Here is a 13,651-nt window from a genome sequence, read left to right on the forward strand (position 1 = left end):
TTGGCTTCATGTTTGAAAATAGAAGGTGAAACATTAGAACATGAGTTTGGGACATCTAAGGTGTAGAAATCTAACCAGGTTAAAGTATGAGCGTCAAGAAAAAAAAATTATATTTGAATATATTGTTATTGCCATTCATAAATAAAAAGCAAAAAAATTATCCTACATCGGTTATACAGAAAACTGATGTAGAATGATTTAACAATTGTACATCGGTTATACCAATAACTGATGTAGAATTATTTACCATGGGTAACATTCTACAACGCGTGACAGCCAAACCCGATGTAGAAAGCTGACGATTCTACATCGGTTATTAGGAAACCCGATGTAGAAAGTTGACCTTCTACATCGGTTATCAGGATAACCAATGTAGAATCATCAGCTTTCTACATCGGGTTTACCTAATAACCGATGTGGAATTGTCAGCACTCTACATCGGGTTTGGGTCGACACCCGTAGTGGAACCCAAGCCATTCTACATCGGTCGTTGAACCGTCGTAGTAGGACGACGATGTTTCAACATCGCTGGCTACAACATCGGGTCAAAACCGATGTAAAAAGCTACTTTTAACCGATGTAAAAAAAAGCCTACTTTGTAGTAGTGTCGTCTTAAAAAGTCATGTCTGACAAAACTTTCAAAGACAATTATTTTTTATTAACCGTCTTAAAAAGTCCTGTCAGACATGACTTTCTAAGACATTTATTTGCTATTAACCGTATTTGAAAGTCATGTCTAACAAGCTTTCAAAGACGGTTATTTCCTATTAACCGTCTTAGAAAGTAACACTGACAAAGATTTTTAAGACGGTTATTTCCTATCACTACTAAAAAAGACACAATCTACATCGGTAATTCTAAGACGGTTCTAAACAACCGTCTTAGAATGATTGGCGGTGGCATTTTTATAATAAATGCGAACACAACTACCACGTTTGTAGATGACCGTTGTTATTGTAAATTTTTACTTTTATATAAAGACGGTTTTAAAAGAAACCTGTCTTTGTTTGGTTATTCATTTATTTTTCATTATTAATTGGCAAGCCCAACACTAGCAGTTTCACTCACCCAAATATTTTTTTCCTAACCCCTTTTTCTCCTTCTCCTTCTCGTCTCGATGGAGGAGAAATGTCGCGATGCCGCTCCCTCCGCTGCCGATTCGTCGGCATCAAAGCCCGCAACCTCTCACCGCCGTGCTGGAGCCAACAAGAGGAAGTCTGATGCCCTCAGCGCCTCTGGTTCCTCCTCCTCGCGACAAGGCCTCACCGCTCCACCCTCCTCCCCTCCATAATGGCCCCCTCACCAGGGCCCACCAAACCCCCAACAACCGCACCCACCCTTCTGCTGCCGAGTCTGCCACGCTCACCGAGCAGCTCAAGAAGGAGAGTGAGTGGGAGACTCTCGAGGCCGCGATTGAAGTCGAATTTGAAGCTATCAGATCTCGTGGTGCCAAGGCTCACGTGGTTCCCACTCACAGTGGTGAGACTTTGTGCCTCTTCCCAAACCCTAATTTGCTTTTGTTTAGGTTTAGTGTTTCAATTGCAGTAGATAATGTTAGAAAACATTAGGTGTTTGATTTTATCATTTTTGTTCACTTTTTTGTTCTGAAATGAACGAGTGATTCAGCTGAACTGGTGCATGATAGGTTCTCTCAAGTCATGTTTTTACCATTTGTAGTTTGCTCTTCTTTATAAATTATGCAGTTCTTCAAGATTAGCGAGGAAGTGGTGATTGACGCAACGGATAAGGGCAATATTGCACGTTTAATAAACCATTATGTAAGTTATTTCTGACGAATCTTGTCTTTGGACTTTGATTTTGTGTACTTTGGTTAATATTCATAATTTTCTGGGTAATTTTGGACAGAGAATTTGTTCTGAGAAGCCCAGGCTATGGTATCTTTTGAAATTTGTATTTGAAATATGAATGTTTCTGAAATTTGTTTGGTTCCTTGACTTGTTATTTACTTGTATGTTATACTTAAAAACTATGACTTTTTATAGTGAATGTGTCATGAATTTTGATTAATTTTTTAATGTTTGAGCATTTATATGTATATACGTTATTGAATCTTTATATAAAATTTGGCATTTGTCCTGCTATGCTTTATACTTCTATACCATTTTTGTGGTTGGGCACTATGCACCATCGTTGCTTATTGATTACTATGGTCATTTTGGATGTTGTTAGGTGGATGTGGATTCTTGATCTTCCTGTCTCTTAAATAATTTTTTATAATATAAAGGATAATTTAATTGTTCTTATTCTTGCTTTGTGAGCTAGTTATTATTTAAATGGTAATCCTAGGCATAAGCTTACTAAATGTTTGTGGAAAAGCTTTTATGAGCAAGGTTTTTGTGCAACATTGATGCTTTTCAATAAAAGGCAACATTTACAAAAAAATAAGGAATTTTTGGGTTCAGATTGAGTTGGTTTCTCTTTCTTGTGATTAGGAGCAATCCAAAACTGGACAAGTGAGTTGGTTTCCCTTTCTTGTGATGTTTTTTTTTTAGATCAAAATTGAAAAAAAGAAAAAGGACACAATGTGGACTCTTGGTGAAACACCCTTTGGATTTGGCCATGTCTGTTTGATTTGTTTTAGATGAATTTGTGTGCTTTTGATTCATAAAAGAAAAGGGTGGGTTTTTTTTTTTTGTTGCAGTCAGTACCTATCAGAGTTGGTGGCAGAACATCAGAAGCTTGGACCCTTCATGCAAGTGCTTCCCATATGCAGCCGCCTCCTAAATCAAGGTCTAGCTCTTCCTGTTTGTGGATCTCTATCACGTCTTGTTTTTGCACTCTTGTTGTTTATGGAAGCATGCTTGGTGTGTGTGTGTGGCAGATCGTGTTACAAAGCTTTTTTGTTATATTTTTTAGGTATATCATTTGTATGTGTAGATGCACATTCAACTACCATGTTGTAGTAGTTGTTATAAATGGCTACTATGATTGTCTAGTCTAATTCCTAACATTAGATTTTCTTTTTAAAAATTCCTTATTTCAACTTGCTCATAAAATCTTTTCCACAAAAATTCCTTATTATTTAAATGGTAATTCCTTATTTCAACTTTTGTGATGCTCATGTGTGTGTGTGTGAGTGTGTATTTGGTCTTAACATTTTGTTATGTTGCTAGAGAATATGTATTTTTTTGGGCAATGAACCCATATGGATTTTGTGGTCAACTGGAGTATAAGAAAAAGTTGTTAAGTTATCTTTGGGTTTCTATTTTTTTCCCCTTTCAATGTAACCCCTTCTCTTAAATTTAGATTATCTTTTCTTACTACAGTGTTGATGCTTTCCTGAATTCTTCCCTCAAGCTTTTGCTTTTGAAAGATTGAAGAAATTTAGATCTAGTATTTCTATGAACATTTCAACTCAACAACTTAATCCCAACTGGTTTGAATTTATAATAATACTTGTCACTCATAAAATATTAATGTAAGTTGCATGGCATTCTTGTCTTTCTCACTATAATTTTGCTAAATGACCTCTGCATAAGCTGTTTGAGAAAGATCTGAGACTAGTTTTGATTTATATCAATTATTGAAGTCCCATGGCTATATATTTGAGGGTGTTTCTTTTCCTCTAAACTTGTTATGTGATGGTTATTTTGTTTCTCTATTGTTTTGTACTTACAGCTACTTCAAAGGACTTGAGATTGTGGCCTTGCAGCAATTCTTATTTGGCAAATAGTCTCTCCAAGCAGTTTTCCTTTTCTCTTTGTGGCTATGCTTTCTCATGGTAAGTATATATAATAATGGTGGACAACAACTTTTGAAACTTATATTGTTCTTATTCTGACATTAACTAATGATCCCCTATATCTAGAAAAGTTGAAAATAGTGTCTACAGTGCATGCCAAATCTTGTCTTTGGACTTTGATTGTATTTTATTTTTTTATGTTAAATTAATCTTGTCTTTGGACACAGATAATGGCAGTGCATAAAAATTAAGTTCAAAGTTTTAAGCTAAAATAAATTCAACTATATCATGGCATGATAGGTCATAAACAGGGAAAATGTTAACACAATTGCCTTGCCTAGCTGGCTGTGAACAAACTAGAAGGAAAAATATTATACTTTTTTAATTGAATTTACATAGTTGAGGGAAATTTATTATACTTATTTTTTTTTAAATTTAATTCACTGAGTAGTGTAAGAATTGAACTCCATCATATTTCCCTCCTAGAATTTGGTTGAAAATTATATACTATACTTATTTTGCCAATTTTTTATATTATTATTATCATTTTATAATACATAATAATAAGCGTTCTTTCGTGAATTTCAACTTGTGACTTGTGAGTAATATTTTATCTTTGGAAACTTGAAGAAAATCTACGAAGCTCTCTCATTTAATTGTGACTTTTTTTTTTACAAAATTAAATGTATTCTTTGTGGGGAGTGTAAGTGGTAAAACTAAAGTCTTTGTCTAAATATCGAAGACAATTTTATATTTAATACAAAATTTATATTATATATAGTCTCTTCGTTGTATTTTTTATATTATAAGAAATTGAAAATAAATATAACTAACACAGTTGTATTTTTGATTATCAAGTAACATTGTCTGCATTGTGCTCTGTTTAACTCTAAAATCAGTTCCATATTTTTTTAAAAGTTTTCTCAGAAAATTGATTTTTCTAAAAAAAAACTGAACTAAATATGTATTTAATGTTTAATCGATTTATTTTCTTGAGCGCATGATTAATTAAACAGACGTTTGTTAGTAGTTTGTACAAATCTATTTTGTGAAATAAAAAAGATAAAGAAAAGTGTTTTAAGAATGACAAGAGTTAAAAGATTGACTAGTGATCAAAGAAAAAAAGAGAAAAAAATATCACTAATTAAAATAATTAACTTTTTTTACTTATCTTCATTTGATCCTGGTAGTTATTGAAACTTGAAACCATGGGTGTCTTTTGCTGAATCTGTCGACTTGAAACCATGGGTGTGTTCTATCAATTGAAGTGTACTGAATCAAATATGATAAAAAGGAGATAGTAAGTATCTTACATATGGACCTTATCCCCTTCCCCTCCCTTCTTGGATAAAAAAAGAAATGTTATTTTCCTTGATGCACCTTGAGCTGGTTTATCTATTTACTTTTTATATTAAAGGTAGTAATCATTCATACATATAGTTTTCCATTCATACATATATGGATTCCAATCACAATTTGAATTTTAAGAGACATAAATTTTCATTGACTGGTGTGGAATATTTGGTTTGTTTTGTTTTAGGTGAAGGATTATATTGCAACCCCTAAACCAAATAGCTACCAGAGTCTTCAGACCATTGTGATTCCATTTTTGTATGAGAGAATGTTTAGGCTAGAAGTCCATGTATGCTTTTTATAGCTGCAGTAGTTTGAATAACAACTTGTTTGTATTGACAATGTTTTCTTGAGTATGTAAATTAATTTTTAAATTTTATTCTCAATTATTACTGTCCAATTTATTAGCATAATTGTTTTTATTTTAATATACAAAGTTTCTCATGCCTTGAGCTAGTTTCATTTTTAGGGATGTAAAGGCTCCACATAAAAAAAAAGTATTTCTACATCGGTTCTAACATGACCGATGTAGAAATGCTAATCATTCTAAGACGGTCGCGTGTGAAAGACCATCTTAGAATACTTAACATTCTACATCAATTCTTCAATGACCGTCGTAAAAAACTTAGCATTCTACATCGATCCTGCAGTTGTCACCGTCGTAGAATGCTGAGTTTTCTACATCGGTCACAACTGAAGGATCGATGTAGAATGATGATCATTCTACATCGATCCTTGGAAACCGTCGTAAAATAGGGAATCACTACTGTCATTGGCTAAGCAGTCAACAATGTGGTTGCAGCAAATTCATATGTCTAATCCAAAATAATAGCATCCAGAAGAGCTGTACCTTCTGCTTCAAGTGCTGGTGGGGATCCATAGATCTCTAAGATATATGTTTTAGCCGAAAAAATAGTCTCCATGACTGTTTCTCAAACACATACCAGAAACCAAGCCAGCATCAGGTTTCATCCAAGCTGTAGGAAAGTCACAAGTTGATCTGACATTGATGTGTTGCTGAAAAATCAATAACTTAGAAATTGAAACTTGAAATGGTTGTTTATTTCAAATTGTACGTTAATTACTTCAAGTGTAACACTTTGTGAAGCATTAGAAGATCTTGATTGTGAAACCAATAAAACCATCCTTTTTGTCTACTTAAATTAAAGCAGGGTATACTACCACATCTAATTTAGACAAATTAAACTACAAGTTCATTAATTTGCCCTAGGGCTGTGTAGTTATTCAGAGAAATGACTAACAAACTTTTAGAAGCAATTTTTATTTGTAGTACATGGGCATCAAGGTGTCTCGAGAACCTCAAATAATCAATTTTGTAGAGCATAGGATTGTTAAGACGAAAACGTTGTAAGACGATAATATATTGTTAAGACGAAAACGTTCTTCATTGTTAAAAATGTTCAAAACTCAACTTTTTTTTAAGAGAAAGAGACTTGTACTATTAAATTATTAATCAACTGAGGCAAACACATGTACATTTGACTTGCAGCTGTAATTAAACTATATTCTATCCATCGTAAGTAATTTTTGTACCCATTAAGTTCATTTTCCATTATCATTGCTACTTGAGCCAATAATTTAGAGGGTTTAATAATATATTAATTTAGTTTTTTTTTCAATTTAATATTGTATTATTTTTAGTTTTTTTGCAAAACATCACGTGATATTTTGTATTATAATATAACCTATCACTTCAGATTTCAGTTTCATTAAGAACAGTCCACTAGTCTTTTGGTGGCCCAATTGAGGAGCTAGTCAAATTAGCAACACCCCCAAGTGATGGCAATAAAATGCAAAAAGATAATTATCAATTTAGAATTATAAGGTTGACTTATAATTAAAAGAAAAAAAATAAAAGATTAAGAAATCATGAAATTCAAATTTTTTATTAATAAAAATTAACAAACTAATAATTAATATTTATTAATAAAAAAATATGTTCTTTCATTTTTATTTGAGTGTGAAATGTGAAAAATCCTTTGATACATGTAAGTTCTGTGTTAGAATATATGACCAAAGTTAATTTTGTTGCTTCTCAAAGTACATAATTAAAGATGTGGGATAGTTAGTGAAAGTAAAAAATTCTTTCTTTAATTAATTGTGATCTATATGTCTTTCTTAACAAAGTTATGACCACCAATGAAATACTACAGGGTTTTTTTTTACTTTTCTATATGATTGTTAGAAGTGGTTTGTCCACAATCACCGTAGAGGCTCATGTTGACTTGTTTTACAATATAATTTCTTTGGCTTCCTTGTGCTTCTATAATTTTAGTCATTTTAAAGGATTCTGAAAGAACAAATCACTAAATGAGTTCTTATCCATACCTTTCAATCTAATAAATAATTTCCCCTAGAAACTCACACAGGTACTAAAAATAGTCAAAAGTAAAATACCAAGGCCAGGGAGGGAGGTTTTTAAGTGAAGAGTTACTGTACCAGGTCAGGACATTTGTCATTAAATGTGCGAGCAGAGATCCACTCCTTAAGTAATGCTTGAAAATAAGGTAAGACAAATCTCTTTAGATTATTTGACTTTTTAAGTATATGATGGAATTTGATAGGAAAGGGTGGGGGAGATTAGATGCATTTTAGACGCTGATATACATTTAAAGTATGAATATCATTGCAATCTTACTTGGGAGTGTCTATGTTCGCCTCTGCAAGCCATGTTGTTAAATAAACCTCTTAAGTACAATATACTTAGATAATATCATTATAGAAAGGAAACTATATGTTACATAGAAAAGGCATGTATTGTTCAAAATGGCACGAGTTGTTCAAAGGCATAAAAATAGGGAGAAAATAACAATATGCAAAGTATTATGAGGTGTTCAAAGGACTAGAGAGTCATCTCTCTCTTTTTGTTAGGTTAGGAAAAATCAAACCCCTCAAGATAGAAATTATGGATATAAAAAACATTCTAGAGAAGTAGCAAAGCATACAGGAGAGCAAATTATTCCACCCAAATATCCTCAAAAAGACAAAAACCTGTTATAGGAACCTTCACCTCGACTCAAATAAACTGGGGTCTAAAAGGACTATGCCTAAGAAATAAACTCAACATCTCACCCATTCTAGTCAAAACCATACTCTGAATATTATTTCTTAAAGCTAGCTATTCTGGATATCACTCGATGACAACAAATTGCATTTCATAATTCACTTTATCAGGGAAAACAAAGCACTGCATGCCCTTGGGTTTTTCCAGAGACATCATAGTTTAATTCCTGATGATTAAGCAAATCAGCCAAAGCAGTGTTTTTGGACAACATATTTCCAACTTCCAAGACTCCAATCGCTCCTTCTTGGATCTATAGCTAATCTCCCTACTACCAAGATGGTCTCCTCTTCCATTCTAGACTAAAGACAATTCCCTTAGAATCTTAATCATCTTAAACAACCCCAACCCCAACCGGGATTTGAAAAAGAGAGATAACAAATGAAAAAAAATGGACAAACATGCTTGAATGCAGGTAATATAATCACATAATGAGGGAAGAAACACTCTTCTGACCATCCAAACACTTGGAGACATTTAGAACCAAGAGGTCCTAAAATAAGCGAGGCCACTGCAAATTTTTGCATAATTATAATTCACAAAAGTCAAAGCACATAAACAACTATTGCAAACAAGAGCAGAAATATAAGTGTCGTTGCCTAGATTTCTCAAACCTCAAACCCACAATCAGATTCACCATTCAGAATCACACAAAAAGTATCAATATAAAAGAAAATAAATTGTTGATTTTATCTTTTGGTACATCAGGAATTAACCCTATGACCTCTCTAGCCGAACCCAAGGGCCCTGATAAAGTGAATTATGAAATATGGTTTGATGTCGTCGAGTGATATCCAAAATAGGTAGCTTAAAAGCTAAATCCATACAAATCTTAATGCTAAAAAAAATCACCTAAATGATACTATATTCAAACAAGAGTGTTGGGAAAAATCCGCAAAAGTTAAAGAACTAGACAAAAATCAACAATACCTTCCACTTAAATAGTTTCAAACAAGCTTTCTTTTTTATATCAAGCATATCACTCAAAACACCTAATTTCATATCAGGCATGTACCTACATCAATTACAAAACAACAACATCATAACCATAAGGACCTTATACGCCAAACACAATAAAAACAACTTATGAATAGTTTAAAAAACAAAATAATAATAACATGTTGAAGCAGGAATGCTCTATGCAATACAAACACGGGAAATAAATTCCATCGCAGAAATCATCCAAGTTCAACTAAGTTCGTTCACACCGTTCCTGTGATTTTACTTCTGAATGCGAAACCAAAAATGGAAAAAGAATAATGGAACGCAGCGGATTAATACCTTTGGGAAAGATGAAAATTGACTAGTGCAGTTGCGTGAGATCTTCCTGCGAAAGAAGCATAGAACCATCGATTTTTGCACAAAACCAATTGTGACCACTGGTTCCACAAATTCCGTTGTGCAGCTGGCCTCCATAGTCTAAATTAACTGCAATTTTCCTTGAGTAATACACCAAATAATTCCATAAAGTTACATGCATCATCAATTCGTCTAACCTCCAAAATTATAAAAATGCCATTTTAGTCCTTGAAATTACAGAAAAAGAATTAAAATGATATTTTTTTAATTTAAAATTGTTAGGTGTCTGAAATTTTAGAGACTAATTTGGTTTATTTTCAAAATCTCAGATGATATTTGACTGCAAATACTCGTAAGACACAAAATAATAGGATAAACTAAGGCAACCAAAGGCTACAATTCCTCCAAAGTTAAGAATACCAGTTCAACTCTCAAAAGATGGTGAAACGAATAAATTCAGTAATTAGCGGACATAACTATTGGGTTGTGACTAAAATCCATATGGCAGTTTATTCTGTTATTTTTCTGTTTTTTCCTCTGCTTATATAAGGCAAGGATGCCCTGTATTTTAACAAGCTTCCACTTGTATATTGCATCAGTAATAAAAAGATTTTTGTTTCCCTCCCGTGGATATAGCCATACTCAAGGGTGAACCACGTAAATCTGTGTGTTATTTTCCTCATATTTCTTTCTCTCTTTTTCACCTTGCTGCAAAAATCCTGCGTATGACACAGTTTTTTGTTGCATCTGTTACTGCTTTTCTTGCTTGTTCTTCTTCACTTCCATAACAAACTGGTATTAAGAGCTCAAGTTGCGATCAAGGAAATTCAAGATTCTTGTCTGAATACGAAGATCAAGTTGTGGGAGTCTTGTTTCTGGTTCTTTCGTTGCTTCACTGTGATCAAGAAAACTTAAGAAATCATGTCAAACACAATCAAGATTAAGAAATTCAATGGAAAGAACAGCTTCAATCTGTGGCGTATCAAGATGCGTGCTTTGTTGAAGGAACGTGTTTGGGCTCCTGTTGCTTCTACATCTGTGAAGAAAGAAGTGGCTTCTGAATCAAAAGAAAAGGCCTCTGCTTCAAAGATTGAAGAACTTGCGGAACAAGAAGAAAAGGCTCACTCACAAATCTTGTTTTCCTTGTTTGATGAAGTTTTATATGAGGTTGCAAATAAAGAAACTGCAAGTGGCTTATGGCTCAAGTTGGAAAAGCTATATATGACCAAGTCAATCTGCAACAAACTCTTCTTGAAGAGGCGTCTATTTGGTTTACACATGAAAGAAGGTACATCTTTTAAGGATCATCTTGATGAATTGAATTCTATTTTGATGGAATTGAGAGATATAGATGTTAAGATAGAGGATGAAGATGTTGCCATGATTCTGTTAGCCTCTCTACCACCATTATATGAGAGCTTTGTCAATTCTCTTAGTGTTGGTAAGGAATGTGTCACCATGGAGGAGGTGAAATCCAACTTATACTCAAGGGAACTTCAATCTAAAGCACCTGGAAATTCTGAAGAATCAAATGGATCTGGTCTTGTGGTCTCTAACTCTAACAAGAACATCAAGAAAAAGGTGTTTAAAGGAAAGAAGAAAACTCATGTCAATCTAAGAGTATTTGGCTGCAATGCCTATTATCATGTCAATGAAGGAAAGCTGGTACCTAGATCAAGAAAGGGTTTGTTCATGGGTTATGGTGATGGGGTGAAAGGTTAGAGGATCTGGTCACCCTCTGAAAGGAAAGTTCTTCTCAGTAGAGATGTAATTTTTGATGAATCACATCTGCTCCATCCAAAAATTGAGGTTCCAATTGCTGGAACACAGAGTTGCCACTCTCCTCAAGAAAAGGATGTAGAATCTACAACCAAAGACTCAGAAAAAGGGGGTCATACAGATACATCTCCTGTTCCTCAAGAAGGTGAACAATCAGAAGATTCCAGTGCAAATGAGGCGCATCAAAATGTTGAACCCGAGCCTGCACAGTTCAATCCTGGAATTAGTTAGAGACCTAACAGGTTCATTAAGCCTCCTGAGAGATATGACTTTGAAGACATGGCTACCTATGCATTACATGCAGCTGAAGAAATAGATTCAAAGGAACCCCCCACCTACAAAGAAGCTATCAATCATCCTAAAGCTGAAAATTGGTTGTTAGCTATGAAAGAGGAAATGGAATCTCTATATAAGAATCAAACCTAGAAACTTGTTGAACTACCTAAAGGAAGACATATGGTAGGTTGCAAGTGGACATTCAAGAGGAAACCTGGTCTTTTAGAAAAGGAATGGATAAGATACAAGGCTAGGATAGTTGCCAAGGGATACAACCAGAAAGAAGGAGTAGATTTCAACGAAATCTTTTCACCTGTGGTCAGACACACATCCATTAGAGTTCTGCTTGCTATAGTGGCAAACCAATATTTGGAACTTGAACAACTTGATGTCAAGACTGCTTTTCTCCATGGAAGATTGGAAGAAAATATTCTAATGAAACAGTCTGAAGGGTTTGAAGTTCAAGGAAAAGAAAGGTATGTTTGTCAACTACAGAGTTCCTTGTATGGATTGAAATAATCTCCAAGGCAATGGTACATGAGGTTTGACAGCTTTATCACAAGCCAAGGATTCAAGAGAAGTCTCTATGACTGTTGTGTTTATCACAACAAGGTGGAGGATGGATCAATGATCTATCTTCTACTCTATGTAGATGACATGCTTATTGCAGCAAAAAGCATGTGTGATATACAAAATCTGAAGATCCTCTTGAGTGGTGAATTTGATATGAAAGATCTAGGGGCTTCAAAGAAAATCTTAGGAATAGAGATCTATAGGGACAGAACTCAGAAAAGGCTATTTTTGTCTCAAAAGGACTACATTTAGAAGATACTTGTGAGGTTTGGAATGGCTGATTCTAAACCTATCAGCACTCCTCTTTCAGAAAAAGAGAAGTTGTCTGCTATGATAAAGGTTCAAGCTCAGGTTGATCAGGACTATATGTCAAAGGTTCCATACTCAAGTGTTGTTGGCAGCCTCATGTATGCCATGGTCTACACCAGACCTGACCTTGCTTATGTTGTTAGCATGGTTAGTAGGTTCTTAAACCAACCTCAGAAGGAACAATGGAAGGCTGTGAAGAGAATTTTCAGATATCTTAAAGGGACTGTAGATGTAGGGTTGATATATGGATCTAACTCAAATTGTTGTCTCACTGGCTATTCTGATGTTGATTTTGCTACGGATCTTGCCAAGAGAAGGTCCTTAACAGGATATGCTTACACCTTTGGTGTAACACCCTGATATATATATATATATATATATATATATATATATATATATATATATATATATATATATATATATATTAGTTATTATATTTGATGTTTGATCATTTGTGTTATTTTATCCATGTTTTATTTTCAAGGAGGTTAGTTTAGTTATTAGGTGTTGGTAGTTAGAGCATTAACTTCTCAAAAAAGCCTCTCAAGAAAGCTTCTCAAAGAAGCCTCACGAGGAAGCCTCTTAATGAAGCTTCTCAAGGAAGTTGTCCAAAGCTGTCTCGGTAAAAGCAACCTTCTACCTTCGTTAACCGTTGGATCTTTTCGAAATTTGGCCTGGAGATTCATAGGACCGATTTCCACAACCTAACCGTTGCGATCTGCGATGTATCTTCTGGTGTGTGAGAAACGCTTCGTTTCCCAAGAGCAGAAGAATTTGAGTGTTTCAGCCTTTGTATTTCATGTAACCTTGGAAAAACACCATTTTCTTTCTCCTTCCTTCTTCCAAAACCATTTCCAATGTCCCAAGCTTCTTCTCCATCACCCACAACCACCGGTGGCCACCACAGACCGCCGTTGTTCTCCGTTGAAACCCCACACTGAGAGGAACCCTTCAATCGAAGCAGAATCTTCCAAACTTGCCTCGCGGTTTCGGTTGAGAACGAAGCCACGGTCAGACCTTCGTGGTTTTCCTTGAGGTAACCATGATTCTATGCTTGTTTCTTGTTAGTTTCAGCTTGTCTTTGCATCTTTTTTGACTTTGGAACCACCATTGTATGTTTTGCGCTTCCTTTGAAAAAACCCTAGAGAAAGAGACTTTGTAAACGTTATCTTTTCATGAAATGGGTGTTATTTTCGTGACCTTCACTGAACCCCAGTCACATTGGCGTGATCGTAATTTCAAAATGATGTTCCTTTTCTAAAATTTGAAATGCCCTT

This window comes from Glycine max, chromosome 15 (assembly GCF_000004515.6).
Source record: "Glycine max cultivar Williams 82 chromosome 15, Glycine_max_v4.0, whole genome shotgun sequence".
NCBI classification, from domain to species: Eukaryota; Viridiplantae; Streptophyta; class Magnoliopsida; order Fabales; family Fabaceae; genus Glycine; species Glycine max.